Source organism: Hemitrygon akajei, chromosome 24, assembly GCF_048418815.1.
Source record: "Hemitrygon akajei chromosome 24, sHemAka1.3, whole genome shotgun sequence".
NCBI lineage: Eukaryota > Metazoa > Chordata > Chondrichthyes > Myliobatiformes > Dasyatidae > Hemitrygon > Hemitrygon akajei.
The window spans coordinates 16,656,981-16,671,300 of NC_133147.1; the positions used below are offsets into that span (position 1 = coordinate 16,656,981).

The 14,320-nt window shown below is 44.6% G+C and overlaps 1 protein-coding gene and 1 long non-coding RNA gene across 2 annotated transcripts in view; one reads left to right on the plus strand and one right to left on the minus strand.

Annotated features, from left to right (window-relative positions):
* The window catches only part of LOC140715898 (uncharacterized), an 11,287-nt gene extending 2,733 nt beyond the window's left edge, over positions 1–8,554 (plus strand). The window contains exons 2-3 of the long non-coding RNA XR_012096210.1: positions 4,881–4,948; positions 7,356–8,554. This is a non-coding gene — a long non-coding RNA (uncharacterized lncRNA). The remainder of the gene's footprint in view (positions 1–4,880; positions 4,949–7,355) is intronic.
* Positions 1–14,047, minus strand: part of zmpste24 (zinc metallopeptidase, STE24 homolog) — a 60,471-nt gene extending 46,424 nt beyond the window's left edge. Inside the window, exons 1-2 of the mRNA XM_073028408.1 lie at positions 13,951–14,047; positions 7,000–7,106 (exon numbers count right to left, since the gene is read on the minus strand). The gene's annotated coding sequence lies outside the window, so the exon portion shown is untranslated. The remainder of the gene's footprint in view (positions 1–6,999; positions 7,107–13,950) is intronic.
* Between the last annotated feature and the right edge of the window lie 273 nt (positions 14,048–14,320).

Below are 14,320 nucleotides of genomic sequence, written 5' to 3' on the forward strand. Positions count from 1 at the left end.
TCCCAGATACTTGTAGGTCTTAACCTGCTCCACACACTCTCCATTAATGATCACTGGCTCCATGTGAGTCCTAGATCTCCTAAAGTCCACCACCATCTCCTTGGTCTTGGTGACATTGAGACGCAGGTAGTTTGAGTTGCACCATATCACAAAGTCCTGTATCAGTTTCCTATACTCCTCCTCCTGTCCATTCCTGACACACCCCACTATGGCCGTGTCATCAGCGAACTTCTGCACATGGCAGGACTCCGAGTTATATTGGAAGTCAGATGTGTACAGGGTGAACAGGACCGGAGAGAGTACGGTTCCCTGTGGCGCTCCTGTGCTGCTGACCACTGTGTCAGACCTACAGTCTCCCAACCGCACATACTGAGGTCTATCTGTCAAGTAGTCCACTATCCAATCCACCATGTAAGAGTCTACTCCCATCTCCGTTAGTTTGTGCTTTAATATCTTGGGCTGGATGGTGTTAAAGGCACTAGAGAAGTCAAGGAATGTAATCCTCACAGCACAACTGACCCCATCTAGGTGAGAGAGTGATTTGTGCAGCAAATACGTGATAGCATCCTCCACTCCCACCTTCTCCTTATACGCAAACTGAAGCGGATCCCGGGCGTGCCTGGTTTGTGGCCTCAGATTCTGTATTATCAGCCGCTCCATGGTCTTCATCACGTGCGACGTCAAGGCAACAGGTCTGAAGTCATTCAACTCCTTTGGCTGTGGTTTCTTCGGTACCGGGACAATACAAGATGTTTTCCACTGTCTGGGTACTCTTCTCTGATCTAGACTCATGTTGAAGGTGCGCTGTAGTGGTTCTCCCAGTTCAGTCGCACAGGCCCTTAGTAATCGTGGGGAAACTCCATCCGGTCCAGCCGCCTTGCTGGTACAGATCTTCCTCAGTTGACCTTCCACCTGTGCAGCCGTAAACCTGGACGTGGGCCAGGTCTCCTGTGAGTGGCTATTTTCCTGTGAGGGAAGTAAGCCTGGTGTGGAGTTCTGCAGTGAGGGTGAGATTGTGCTGTCGAACCTATTGAAGGGAGGGCGAGAAGAGAGAAGGTCTGGGGTGGGTGAGACCTTTGATCATGTTGGTTTCTCCACTGAGACAATGAGCAGAACAGACAGAGTCCATGGGTAGTTTCCGTTACGTACTGAGCTGCGTCCACAGGCCTCCGCAGTTTCTTGCGGTCAGAAGCAGAGCATATCAAAGCATGACGCATCTAGATAGGACACTTTCAACGTTCCTCTCCTTCCTCATTTAATTCACTTACACAAATCCAGTTGTGACCAATGCTTTGATAGCTCCTTAGTGGCTGAGTTTAATTTGCTAACATTCCGGCGACTTTTTGCTACCTTTAAGAAGCTGTATGAATGAAGATTAACGTTGTTGTTATGGGCTCCTCAACAACTGAAGTCACTTTCTGAGGAAGAGGCTAAACTTTGCTTCTTAAGGAGATGCTGTCCAGCACTGTTCCCTCTAAAACGCACGGGTGCACAGCCATATAGTAACTGAAATGCTCTCACGCACATTCTACTCTATGTTCTATTATGGGAGGCAGGGTTTAAGTGTTGGCACAACATTGTGGGCTGAAGGGCCTGTACTGTGCTGTACTATTCTATGTTCTATGTTCACATAGTCTCCATTGCCACTCAGTTGGAATTTTCATTTATATAATTTTAAATCACTCAATTCATTCAACATGTGTGTAATCACGTGGACAATAGACTTCCTGAAGATGAGTTAAAAGGATGGCACACTCTTGACCCTGTTGCTATAGCAAACGCAAGCACATTTTATATTTGGAAAAGAGAATGTACAACTGACAAAAAGTACTCAGCTATTACAAACTACAAAAAAGATGTTGCCTCAAAAGTATTGCTGCAATACTGTGATTTCAAATTTGTCGTTTCTGAGAAAGTTAAGACTGGTTCGGTTAAGATGCTCGCTGGTATATTGCCTAGAAGCAAAGAATTTGAAGATTTGTCAACTCTTGCTGATATCGTTGGAACAGTTCAAGCTTCTGGTGCTGACTGTGAACGTGGATTCAGTCTCATGAATTTAATCAAGTGTAAATCCAGAAACGGACTAGAAGTGGAACATTTGGATGAACTAAGAGGATTAAGACGTAGCTCTCATCAGGATGTGAAATTAATCTGGACGGGGTTTATTGACAATAGATTTGTAATAAAGACAGATGAGCAAAAGTTTCCAAAATGAGAAAGGTTGTTGGTGTTGTACTGTATTTCAATGAGGCATTGGTTAGTGTTGACCATGGGTGTTACATCCTAGCTCTCTTTGATATACAAGCCAGGGCAGCACAATATGGAGGGCAAGCTGTTGCCCACGTAGCCAGCTCCCCCTCTCGGTGCATCTGATGAATCCAAAGGAACGGCGGAGACCAATAGAGTTTGGTACCAGGAGCGTCACAGGAGTTGCCAGTCAGCATTGAACTCAATGTAGGAGTGTCTCGGGGACTCCACCTCGGCATCGTTCCTTTGCATTTACTCCCAAAGCCTTTTCCATGAGTGGGTGTAGCCGCAAGGCAGCGAGGGTTTGAGATCAGAGTTTTCCTTCTCCTGGATGAGCTGCCAACCACTGCTGACGAGCCCCATCTGCCCGAAGCGACTGGTTTTAAGGCATCGGCAGCCCACCCTTTACCCCTTCTCCTGTCAGCAGAAACAGTTCCACCGGGCTTAGTAGCTAAGCCACACATGAAGACCAAGAGCTGGTCTTGGTTGTCAGAGGCGATTTGAGATGCACACCATCATTTAATAGGTCATGAGAGCTTATTGCCAGAACCACCCCTGGCTATAACAACCAAAAGGTTACAACCTTCAATTAATAAATAAAATCAAAAGTATGTGATTTTTCAATTTTCATTCTAAATATTCATAGTATGCATATTATGTTTTTAAAAATTAAAATGCCAGGCAGTTTTCAGACCGCATAAGAAGTTCCTGCTGAGAGCAATGTTTGGTCCACGCAGCTGTTTTAAAAAAAAAATCCGAGGGAACATTTCTGTCCGGATAGATTACTCCAGTCATCTCCGTTGGGAGATTATTGCTGTGATTGAAGCAGTACGAGAACTGCAGGGACGCAGAAGAAAGTCAGTGACCTAGAAGGAGCAGCCCAAGAGCGATGTCAGAGGCTGTTACACATCAACTCAACCAAAGCAGGGCAGCATTTGGACATCTTACGAAAGAGGGCCAGGAGAGCTCCCATCTTATCCGGAAAGGTCACTGCACATACTGATCGCTCATCCCCATTCAATTCAATTGTATCTGGTCAGTAACTTTACCATCTCCACAAAGAACTCGATTTGTAACAGAACGCAGAGAGGAATGGTGGGTGCCTGCTGGCGTGATAGTTCGAGGAGTATAGTTCCAGAGGGCAGAGTGTAAGGAAATGGGTGTTCAGTATTGAGGAGAGGAGCTTATTTTGACTCAGAGGGTAGTGAATGTGTAGAATTCTGTTTCTTTATCAATCTTTTTTTTATGAGAGGCATAGATAGGGTGAATAGTCCCAGAGCACCAATAGCAAACACCAGAGGGCATATGTACAAAATTAAGGGAGGGAAGTTTAGGGGAGACATCAGGTGCCTGGAATGACTTGCCAGGCATGGTGGTGGAGGCTAAAACTTTAGGGGTATTTAAGAGCCTCTTGGACAGGCACATAGATGAAAGAAAAATAGAGAGTTATGGGGTAGTGTGGGTTTAGTACTTTTTTTTAAGGATTATCTGGGTCGGCACAACATGGAGGGCTGAAGGGCCTGTACTGTGCTGTAGTGTTCTATGGTTTTTATTAGTTAAATAAAAGAGCACAGGTACATGTGTGTATATATATAAAACAAGAGGAGAATTACCTCAAATATCTATATCAATAACAATTCAAATAAAAGGAAAATGAACATTATCGAGATCGTACATAGTATTAATCTAATAGTATATAATAAAGAAGAAGATAATTGATTCTCCTCTTATCCATAAAAAGAAGTGAAAAGATAAAGAAACTTTTATAATTGAAATGTACTCAAAAAAAAAACCAAAACAACAAAACAAAAAAAAAAACAAAAAACGAAAAAAAAAGAGAACTGGGCAGCTCAAACTGAAAGTAAAAACAAGAAAAAAGGAAAAACTTTCTGATCAAATCCAAAACTTCAGAAAGGTAACTGGAAGGGCCGTAAGTCAGAGCATATGAAAATATTGAATAAAAGGTCGCCAAGTTTCCTCAAATTTAAAGAATGTATCAAATGTCCGACTTTTGCTTAAATGCAAGGATTCTAATCCACCTACCATTATTCATTGGCTTACCTCCATTATGTCCCATTTAAGTTTAGAGAAAATAATGTGTAGAATTCTCAGCTCTGGAGAACTATGGAGGCTCGGTCATTGACATTGTTCAAGGCAAAGATGGTGGAATTGGAATTGGTTTATTATTGTCACAGTTAAGTATCATTACAAAGAAGGTACAACAGCACCTCTGTTTCCTTAGGAGTCTGTGTCACCAAAAACTTTGACATATTTCCATAGATGAGCCATGGGGAGTATCCTGACTAGTTGTATCATGCCTGGTATGGAAACATCAGTGCCAAGGAACGGAAAAGACTACAAAATATGGTGGATGCAATGCAGTCTAACACAGGCAAAGCCCTCCCCACCATTTACATGCAGCACAGCTGCTGTGTATTTAATATTTCAGTAATATTATTTGATTAAGCATCCTTTGCTGTTTACATTATGCATTTCAGGTTATCTGTAAAACGACATAAATGGCATACGTCATCATGCCACCACGTGATACGTGTGCACCTCACTTAAAGTAAAATATGAAATGCTACTTCTGGCTCCATGTTTTTGCTTTTAACTAGTTTAATGCTTTGCAGTTACAAAACACAACAGCGGTGACGAGGAAGTTTTAAGCGAACCCATGACGACTACCTACCTGTTGAAGGTAAGACGTTCGAGTTTTTAAAAAAGCACAGTGGGAACTAATCAAGTAAAAAGCAAAAGCAGCATGTTTTCTTTGGAAGCGACAGATGCAGTCGAGTTTTATAAAGCCAGAAGACGGACAAATTCACAGGTTCATAAATGGTGAATAATGAGTGATAATAATCATAAATTTTTAAAAAAAGAATAGAAATGACTGGCTACATCAGAAAGGTAGACATGCTTGATTCCATGACAGATAACTGGATTTTGTAAACAGAGCAAATTGAGCAGCATTTTAAAGCAAATGAGAAAAAGTACCAGTTTTGCTGCGTGCATTGGATTTAAAGCCATTAGATTTAAAGTTTGCTTAGAAATCTAACTGCTTCAGCCAAACCTGCTGAAATGAGCTTTTCTGGTATTGTGAAACGAGTGCAGGAACCCTTATAACCAAAACCATTGCTGATTTTACAATGCTTTTGGTTTCATAATTGGAATCAAAAGGAAGGGAAGTCCAACTTCAACATATGTGGCTGAATTGAAGAGATTGTCAGTTTGGTAATAGGCTTAATGATGCACTGGGAGATTGTGTAGTTTGTGAAGTCTTACAAGAAAGTATTCAAAATCAGAAGCACAACTTACATTTAAAAAACCAGTCAAAATAGCGGTATCAGTGGAAAAGTCAGACAAAGACACAACTGAGTTGCAGTCAGGAATGAAAGCGAGAGTGAAGAAAATTGCAATGCCTTAACAGAAACCCGCATCACCGAACGAATTGTGTTACCTTTGTGGCAGGGGCTCATATACACCAGACCAATGCAAATTTAAAGATGAATCTTGCAGAAAATGTAACGAAGTAGGACATATATAAAGAGCATGTTGGACAAACAAAAGTAAAGGGACTGCACAAGGAAGAGTAAAAGTTAAAAAGTCAAGTTGCAGTTTCAAAAAGAACATTAATCTGCATGCTGTTGATGAAATGTCTGTGATAATGATGAGAGCGACATAGGACTGAGCAGCCTTAAGACTTACAGTTTGAAAACTAACAATAGATAAGCAACGCGTGCAAAATGCTGGAGGAACTCAGCAGGCCAGGCAGTCCTGCTGAAGGGTCTCGGCCTGAAACGTCGACAGTTCACCCTTTTCCATCGATGCTGCCCGGCCCGCTGAGTTCCTCCAGTGTTTTGTGTGTGTTGCTCGGATTTCCAGCATCTGGAGATTTTCTCTTGTTTGTGAATAGATAATCAATATGGCTTGAAATGAACGGCAAATTAATTAAAATGGAATTGGACACAGGTTTGGCTGTTTTAGTCATTCCACAAAAAGAGCCTGAATGGTATTTCAAAGATACTGAACTGAAGCCTGCAGATACCCAACCAAGAACTTAACTGGAGAAAAGACAACTCCTGTGGGAATGGCATTTGTAACAGTGAAATACAACAACCAACAAGGCGCATTGGGCTTGTATGTGGAAAAAATGGGAGGGCCAGCATTATGGGGCTGTGATTGGCTGAGACAACTACAACTTGATTGGAGATCCATCCACCATTTGCATGCCACATCCCCTGCAATGAAACCAACCAAAAGTGAATTTAGAAAGATGCTGAGTGATGCCTCAGTAGCGTTCAAGGGTGGCACTGGAATATTCAAGCATATCAAGGGTAAAAAAAAGCGGCAAATGGAAATGCCACCCCCAAGTTTTACAAAGCTGATATGGGTTATAGAAAAACATGGAAAACCTACAGCACAATACAGGCTTTTCAGCCCACAAAGTTGTGCCGAACATGTCATTACCTTAGAAATTACCTAGGGTTACCCATAGCCCTCTATTTTTCTAAGCTCCATGTACCTATCCAAAAGTCTCTTAAAAGACCCTCATACCATTGGTGATAAAGTAGCCAGTGAGCTAGATTGCATGGAGACTGAAGGTTGAGTGGAGCCCATGGGCAATGCCAGTGGACCCAGTAGCCAAGAAGCATGGGCCTATCATGATCAGCGGTAAACTTAAGGTCACCATCAACAGCCACAAAGGATTTTATTGCTATGATAGGCTTATTTATGGAGTAACATCTGTACCTGCACACTGCCAGAGAACTGTGGTCCAGGTTCTGCTCAAGCCATCAGTGTTTCCAAGGTGACATCATTGTTCCCAGTGAGGATGACATCTCCAAAATCTTAAACCACTGTTAAAGAGATTAGAAGAGTATGATGCGACAAGTGCGAGTTCTTTAAACCAATCATCACTTACTGTGGTTACACCATTGATGTACAAGATTTACATAAGTGTGCTGAGAAAATCCAAGCAGTGCTGGATGTCCCAAGGCCAAAGAATATGTCACAGTTGTGGTCCATTTTTAGGATTTGTCAATTACTAAGGCAGGTTCCTGCCAAACCTGGCTACTGTACTCTACCCCTTGAACTCATTTCTACAGATCAGGAAGAAATGGCAGTGGACAAAGCGGCGTGCGGTGGCTTTACAAAAGGCAAAGGAAGTGGTAACGTCAGACACTGTACTCACACATTATGATCCGCGCTGTCCAGTGAAGCTTGCCGTGCACTGATCGGAACGTCAGCACGTCCAGAAGAAAGGTGCCCAGGGCTTTCAGAAGCACTTTCTACAGTCCCAGAGTCAACCCCTACAACCATCACAGAGGAGGTCACAGAACCTGAGAATGTTTCACAGCCACAAGTCTCACCTGCCAAACAGAGTGATCCCCTTGGTCAGGGATGACGTTATCCCACAAGAGTAAAACATCCTCCACAGCGATTAAATCTGTTGACCTAAATGGGGCAATTTTAACTTTACTATGTGTAGATGTTTATACAGTAATTGTACTATATAGTATACTGTGTATGTAGCTGAGACACATTCTATACTGAGTTGGAGTTTATAGCTAAGGAGGGAGAAGTGTTGTGTATTTAATATTTCAGCAAATTGTAAATATATCGTCTGATTAAGCATTCTTTGTTGTTTCCATAATGCATTGCAGGTTATATGTAAAAGTGCATGAATTACCTGTGTCATGACACCACCATATCATATACACACACTTCGCTTAAAGTAAAAAAAAAACTGAGATATGTTATTCCCATCTCTCTGCGTTTTTACTTTCAATTAGTTTAATGTTTTTGAGTTACAAGAAAGCAGCATCCAATATCAACGATGCCACCATCCAGGCCATCCCCTCTTCTCACTACCAGGAGACTCAGGTCCCACACCAGCAGGCTCAGGAACAGTTATTGCCCTACAATCATAGACTCCTGAACCAATGAGGGTAACTTCAATCACCACCACTCTGAACTGATTTGACAATCGACAGACTCACTTTTAAGGACTCTTTACAACTCGTTCTCAGTACTAGTTTCAATTTTTGCAGTTTGAATCCTTTTGCACACTGATTGTCAGTCTTTGTCGGTTTATGTATAATTCCTTCGTTAATTCCTTTATACTTCTTTGCTCCCCGTGAATGCCAACAAGAACACGAATCTCAAGGTAGTATATGGTAACATTTATACAATACATACATTTGTACCAATACAGTGAGAAGCTTGTATAATGTTCATACAGATCAGTTCATTACACTGAGGTGAAACAATAACAATGTAGAATAAAGTGTAACTGTTACGACGATTCAAGTTTATGTATCACGTGGACATCAAAACATACAGTGAAACGCGTCATCCGCGTACAACCAACAGACCTGAAGGTGCTGTGGGGAGAGCCTACAAGAGTCCCAGACATCCCACCTCTCCCGGAAGTTCCGGGAGTCTCCCGTATATTGATAGTGGCTTCCTGACGCCTGCAAATTACATACAATATCCCGGAAATCGATTTTTTTTTTGAGAGGGAGAGGGAGAGGAAGAGCGAGAGGGAGCATCCTGATTGGTCTCTCTTCGTGCTAAGTAGACCTATCAGTTTTCTCTGTGGGCGGGCTTTACAGTCGACCTCAAAAATAATGACAGTGTTGCTCGCTGCACTGTTTGCAACAGTGACTTTTCTATTGCCCATGGTGGGTTAAAATGTAAAAGACGTGTTGAGGTGAGTTTAACAGGTGTCATTCGTTCATTAGCACAGCTAACGTTATTTAAACTAGCTGGCTAGCTGCTAAGGAGCCACTCTATTGATGTCCTACGTGATGAGGCCAAACTCCCTGTAGACTTGCTTAAAGTTGTAATAGATTAAAAAAACGACTCCATGATAGTATAAGTACATATTTTAATGTCACATTTTCTGCATATACCCAACTTGGTTTACAGATTAGACAAAATCACTAAACAAAGTATTACATACACCCTTGGAGGTCGACTGGGGGGGGGGGTAGATATGGGGTTGTGGGGAGCAGGGGTGCTATCTCCCTGAAATGAGTTTTTGCAGAGTGAGATGTTTGGAGTCCCCACACATTTGGGCGCCAACTTAGCATTCCCACAATGCTCGGGAAAACAACACAGAGCACAACAAGCAACAAAACAGCAACAGCAAAGCAAGCTCTGTATCCCTCCTCCCACCCACACACATAAACAGTCCCCTCAGCCCAAGACAGGTCATCTCCTTCGACCCCCCCCTTAAGCCTCCAAAGGACTCAGATTCGGACTTGGTCTTGCAGACATTGGTACAAGGTCATAATGAGGTAGATTGTGGAGGCAAGGGGCCAGCTTATTTATTGTACTAGACGTGTATGTGATGTGTGGTAGTAGAGGCTCGATGGGCCAAATACCCTTCTCACGCTGCTGACAAGATACATCTTTATTGTTACCCATTAATGATCCCTAAAATGAACCACACAATATAATGTGCTCAGGAAAAAGGCTTTTCCAAAGAATTTTCTCCAAAATCCACTTCACATTATGTTTTAAAGTCAAAAGCCCAATGTAGAAATGTCCAGTTTACTGTCATATGCACAAGGTGAGGCAGAGCCTAGGCCCAGGCCTGAGGGCGAGGAAGGGCCCGAGGTTTGATCGGTTTAAACGCTGGGCCAAATTGGAAAGGTTGGCTACGGGCTAAATAAATTGAGGCAGCAGGGCCCAGGCCTGAGGATGCATCGAACAGCAGGCCCCAGGCCTGAGAATGCATCGAACAGCAGGGCCCGGATCCGAGACCAAGGGACGACCAGAGGTTTGGATGACTTAAGCACCTGGGCCAGCTTGAAATGGTCAGGGTGTCGGGGACGAGGTGAGGAACAGGCCGATTCTGCTCACAGCTCCGTGATATTTACTGTGCTCTGCGCTGAACTGAAGCTATGGCCTGCTCCTGAACTGGCTGTGGTAATGTGGACTCACTTTTATAAACTTCAGTTCTGAATGCTATTTGCTTACTTTTATTGTTTGCATGATTTGATTTTTCTCTCTCTCTCTCTCTCTCTCTCTGCATGCTGGGTGTTTGATAGTCTCCTTTCTCAATGGGATCTATTGGATTTCCTTGTCTTGTGGCTGCCTGTAAGGAGACGGATCTCAAAGTGATATAACGTATACATACTTCGATAATAAACGCGTGTGAACTTTGAAGTACATGTATACAAGTCAATGGGTCCAGGCGGAATAGTTTGGCATGAACTAGATGGGCTGAAGGACCTGTTTTTGTGCCGCAGTGCTCTGTCACTTCAGCATGAAGTGTCGAAGATCAAAGAGTGAAGGTCGAGGCCCAGTGGCTGAAGCCCCGGAGCCTGTGAATCTCTGAGTCTGCTGGGTAGGTGTTTGAGTCCGAGTCCACTGGAGGCTGAAGACAACACATCCTGGAGGACTACGTGGCTGCGAGAGAGGAACGGGGCTTGCTTTGCCTTCTCATGTCCCGCGTTGTTCCTGCCGAGCTTGGTGGGCTTGCCGCGCCGGTATGCGTGGCAACACTCGCGGGCCATTTTCCCGCGCGTCCTCAGACGTGTTAGCTGTGAACGCAAATGGTGTGTTTCCCCTGTACACGCTGTTACGAATGTGCCACAGCTCTGAGGGGCCGAAGGGTGCGGGGTAGCCCCCTCCTTTGTGAGAATCGCAAGATCACTATTAAGTCAGTTCAGGGGACACAGGAAATGAGAGAAAGACATGCAGAATCCACAAAGAGTTGGAATGTGTCCTGACCTCCGAGAGGCGGACCCATTGATGCCGGCTATTGTCTCTTGGAGACGGACTTGTGTATTGCATCCTGCACGATGCATCAAAACCCCCCCCAGGCAATGAACCGAGGGGGAGGTTGGTGGAGGGATTGCATCATCTCAACCTGATCGACATCTGAGACCCTGTGAATCAGGATAAAAGAGGGTCTGTGGGAACAGCCCTCAGACGCACCAGAAGAAACGCCAGCGATCCCGTAATAGCAAGAAACCAGGGGAAAGGCCACGTGCGTCCAGTTCCATTTGCCCTGGAATCGGTGGGCCCTTTCCAACGGCCGAAAGGTTTTTAGCTAACAACGGGGAAACCAACTCCCAACGACTCTTGAAGGATTGACATCATAAAAGGAATGGGCAAGTTTTAAACCCGTCTTTCTCTCCAACCCAAAAGCTGCAGCTTGAATGAACTGAGTGACTTTTATATTTCCATCGGACAATACATTATCCCCTAGACAACGATAGAGCTATTTCTTATTGATTATTATTATACCTGCGCTTTTAGATTTAGTATTGACGACGTATATTATCTGTATGTTTGCATTGACATTATTTTGTGTATTTTTTTATCAATAAATACTGTTAAAAATAGTACCATCAGACTTCAACGGACCTCTCTATCTTTGCTGGTAAGTGACCCAGTTACGGGGTACGTAACAACGCGATGAGTAAATCCGAATGCAAGTTCCCAAGTAACAAGCCGAAACGGTAGGGGGTGGGGGCGGAATCCAAACAGGAGAATAGTCAGCCTCCCTGATGCGGCTCACCGCTCAGAGCCCAGATGTTCCAGAAGGCCGTCCTTGGCAAAAAAAGTCGGCTCAGTAGTTTTTCTTTCAGTTCAAGGACTCACTCAGCCTGGAATGCAGGGAGCTGCTGTAATTGCTTGCAGTCCCCTTTGCTCATATATCTTGAGTTTAATATTTTCACAGACACGGGGAAATCTGCAGATACTGGGAATTCAAGCAACACACACAAAATGCTGGCGGAACGCAGCAGGCCAGGCAGCATCTATAGGAAGAAGCGCTGTCGACGTTTCGGGCCGAGACCCTTCATCAGGACTAACTGAAAGAAAAGATAGTGAGAGATTTGAAAGTAGGAGGGGGAAATGCGAAATGATAGGAGAAGACCGGAGGGGGTGGGGTGAAGCTAAGAGCTGGGAATGTGATTGGCAAAGGGGAAACACAGCTGGAGAAGGGAAAGGATCATGGGATCTGGGTCAAAATATAATCGACAAGTTGAAGGGCCGAAGAAATTATAGATGGGGAGCAGTGCGAGGGGGTTTCACTGTGAACTCCTGTCGAAGAGCAGATTTAAATTTCTTCAGTGTAGGCATCACTGGGAGAGGCTTCGCAGTAGTGAATTTAAAAACGCAAACACGAGGAAATCTGCAGATGCTGGAAATTCAAGCAACACACACAAAATGCTGGTGGAACGCAGCAGGCCAGGCAGCATCTATAGGGAGAAGCACTGTCGACGTTTCGGGCCAAGACCCTACTCGGCCGCCATCCCACTCGGGATAGATTCCCCCTTGTCCTCACCAACACCCCACCAGCCTCCGGGTCCAACATATAATTCTTTGTAACTTCCGCCACCTCCAACGGGATCCCACTACCTAACACATCTTTCCCTCCCCCACTCTTTCTGCTTTCCGCAGGGATCGCTCCCTACGCGACTCCCTTGTCCATTCGTCCCCCCATCCCTTCCCACTGATCTCCCTCCTGTCACCTATCCTTGTAAGCGGAACAAGTGCTACACCTGCCCTTACACTTCCTCCCTCACCACCATTCAGGACCCCAGACTGTCCTTCCAGGTGAGGCGACACTTCACCTGTGAGTCGGCTGGTGTGGTATACTGCGTCTGGTGCTCCCGGTGTGGCCTTTTATATATTGGTGAGACCCGACGCAGACTGGGAGACCGTTTCGCTGAACACCTACGCTCGGTCCGCCAGAAAAAGCAGGATCTCCCAGTGGCCACACATTTTAATTCCGCGTCCCAATCCATTCTGATATGTCTATCCATGGCCTTCTCTACTGTCAAGATGAAGCCACACTCAGGTTGGAGGAACAACACCTTATATACCGTCTGGGTAGCCTCCAACCGGATGGCATGAACATTGATTTCTCTAACTCCCGTTAATGCCCCTCCTCCCCTTCTTACCCCATCCCTAATTTGTTTATTTCCCCCCCTCCTTTTTTTTCTCTCTCTCTGCCCATCACTCTGCCTGTTCTCCATCTCCCTCTGGTGCTCCCCTCTCCCTTTCTTTCTCCTGAGGCCTCCCGTCCCATGATCCTTTTCCTTCTCCAGCTCTGTATCACTTTCGCCAATCACCTTTCCGGCTCTTAGCTTCACCCCACCCCCTCCGCCCGGTCTTCTCCTATCATTTCAGATTCCCCCCCCCCCCACTTTCAAATCTCTTACTATCAGTTAGTCCTAAACGAAGGGTCTCGGCCTGAAACGTCGACAGTGCTTCTTCCTATAGATGCTGCCTGGCCTGCTGTGTTCCACCAGCATTTTGTGTGTGTTGGCAATTTAAACCTGTCTTTTTATCATTATCTTTAAGTATCTTATGAGTTGTCGGCAAAATACTGTACACTATTATTCCCCACCTTGTCACGCTAAAATGAGAAATTCTGTTTTGAGCACTGTATCATAACAGTTATTCCTTTGCATTTCTGAACAGTTGGGATCTGATTGTCATCCACCAGTTAGTCCGGAGTATTTGCAGACTGATCCTCCCTCTCTCCAAAGTTTGGCTCTGTTCCATACTCGATCCGTGTGAAGTTGTTTTGTTTCAATACTGTGGGAGCAGGTTCGGTGGCAGCTTCTCAGAGGCCTTCCTGAGGGATCTAGGATGAATGCCGATCCTGTCGCTGAAGCCCACATCTGAAGACTGAATGAATTAAATAACAATTTAAATTGCGCACCAACATACCAGCGATCCCCCACCGCCCACTTCTGCACTCTTTGTGCAATCGGTGTCGACATCTTCAGCGGCACCGTCCGTCGAGCTGCTGTCTCACTAGCTCCAGTGATCCAAGTCCAAAGTCCGGAAATTCACAGGACACTTGTTATCAAAGTATGTCTGCTATATACAAAGCAAACAGCTTGGAGAGCTCAGCAGGTCAGGCAGCATCTATGAAAAAGAATAAACAGGCAATGTTTCGGACTGAGACTTTTCTTCAGCTTTGGATTTCCAGCATCTGCAGGTTTTCTCCTGTTGGTTATTCTTTTTACTTTATTGTCGCCAAACAATTGATACTAGAGCGTACAATCATCACGGCGATATTTGATTCTGCGCTTCG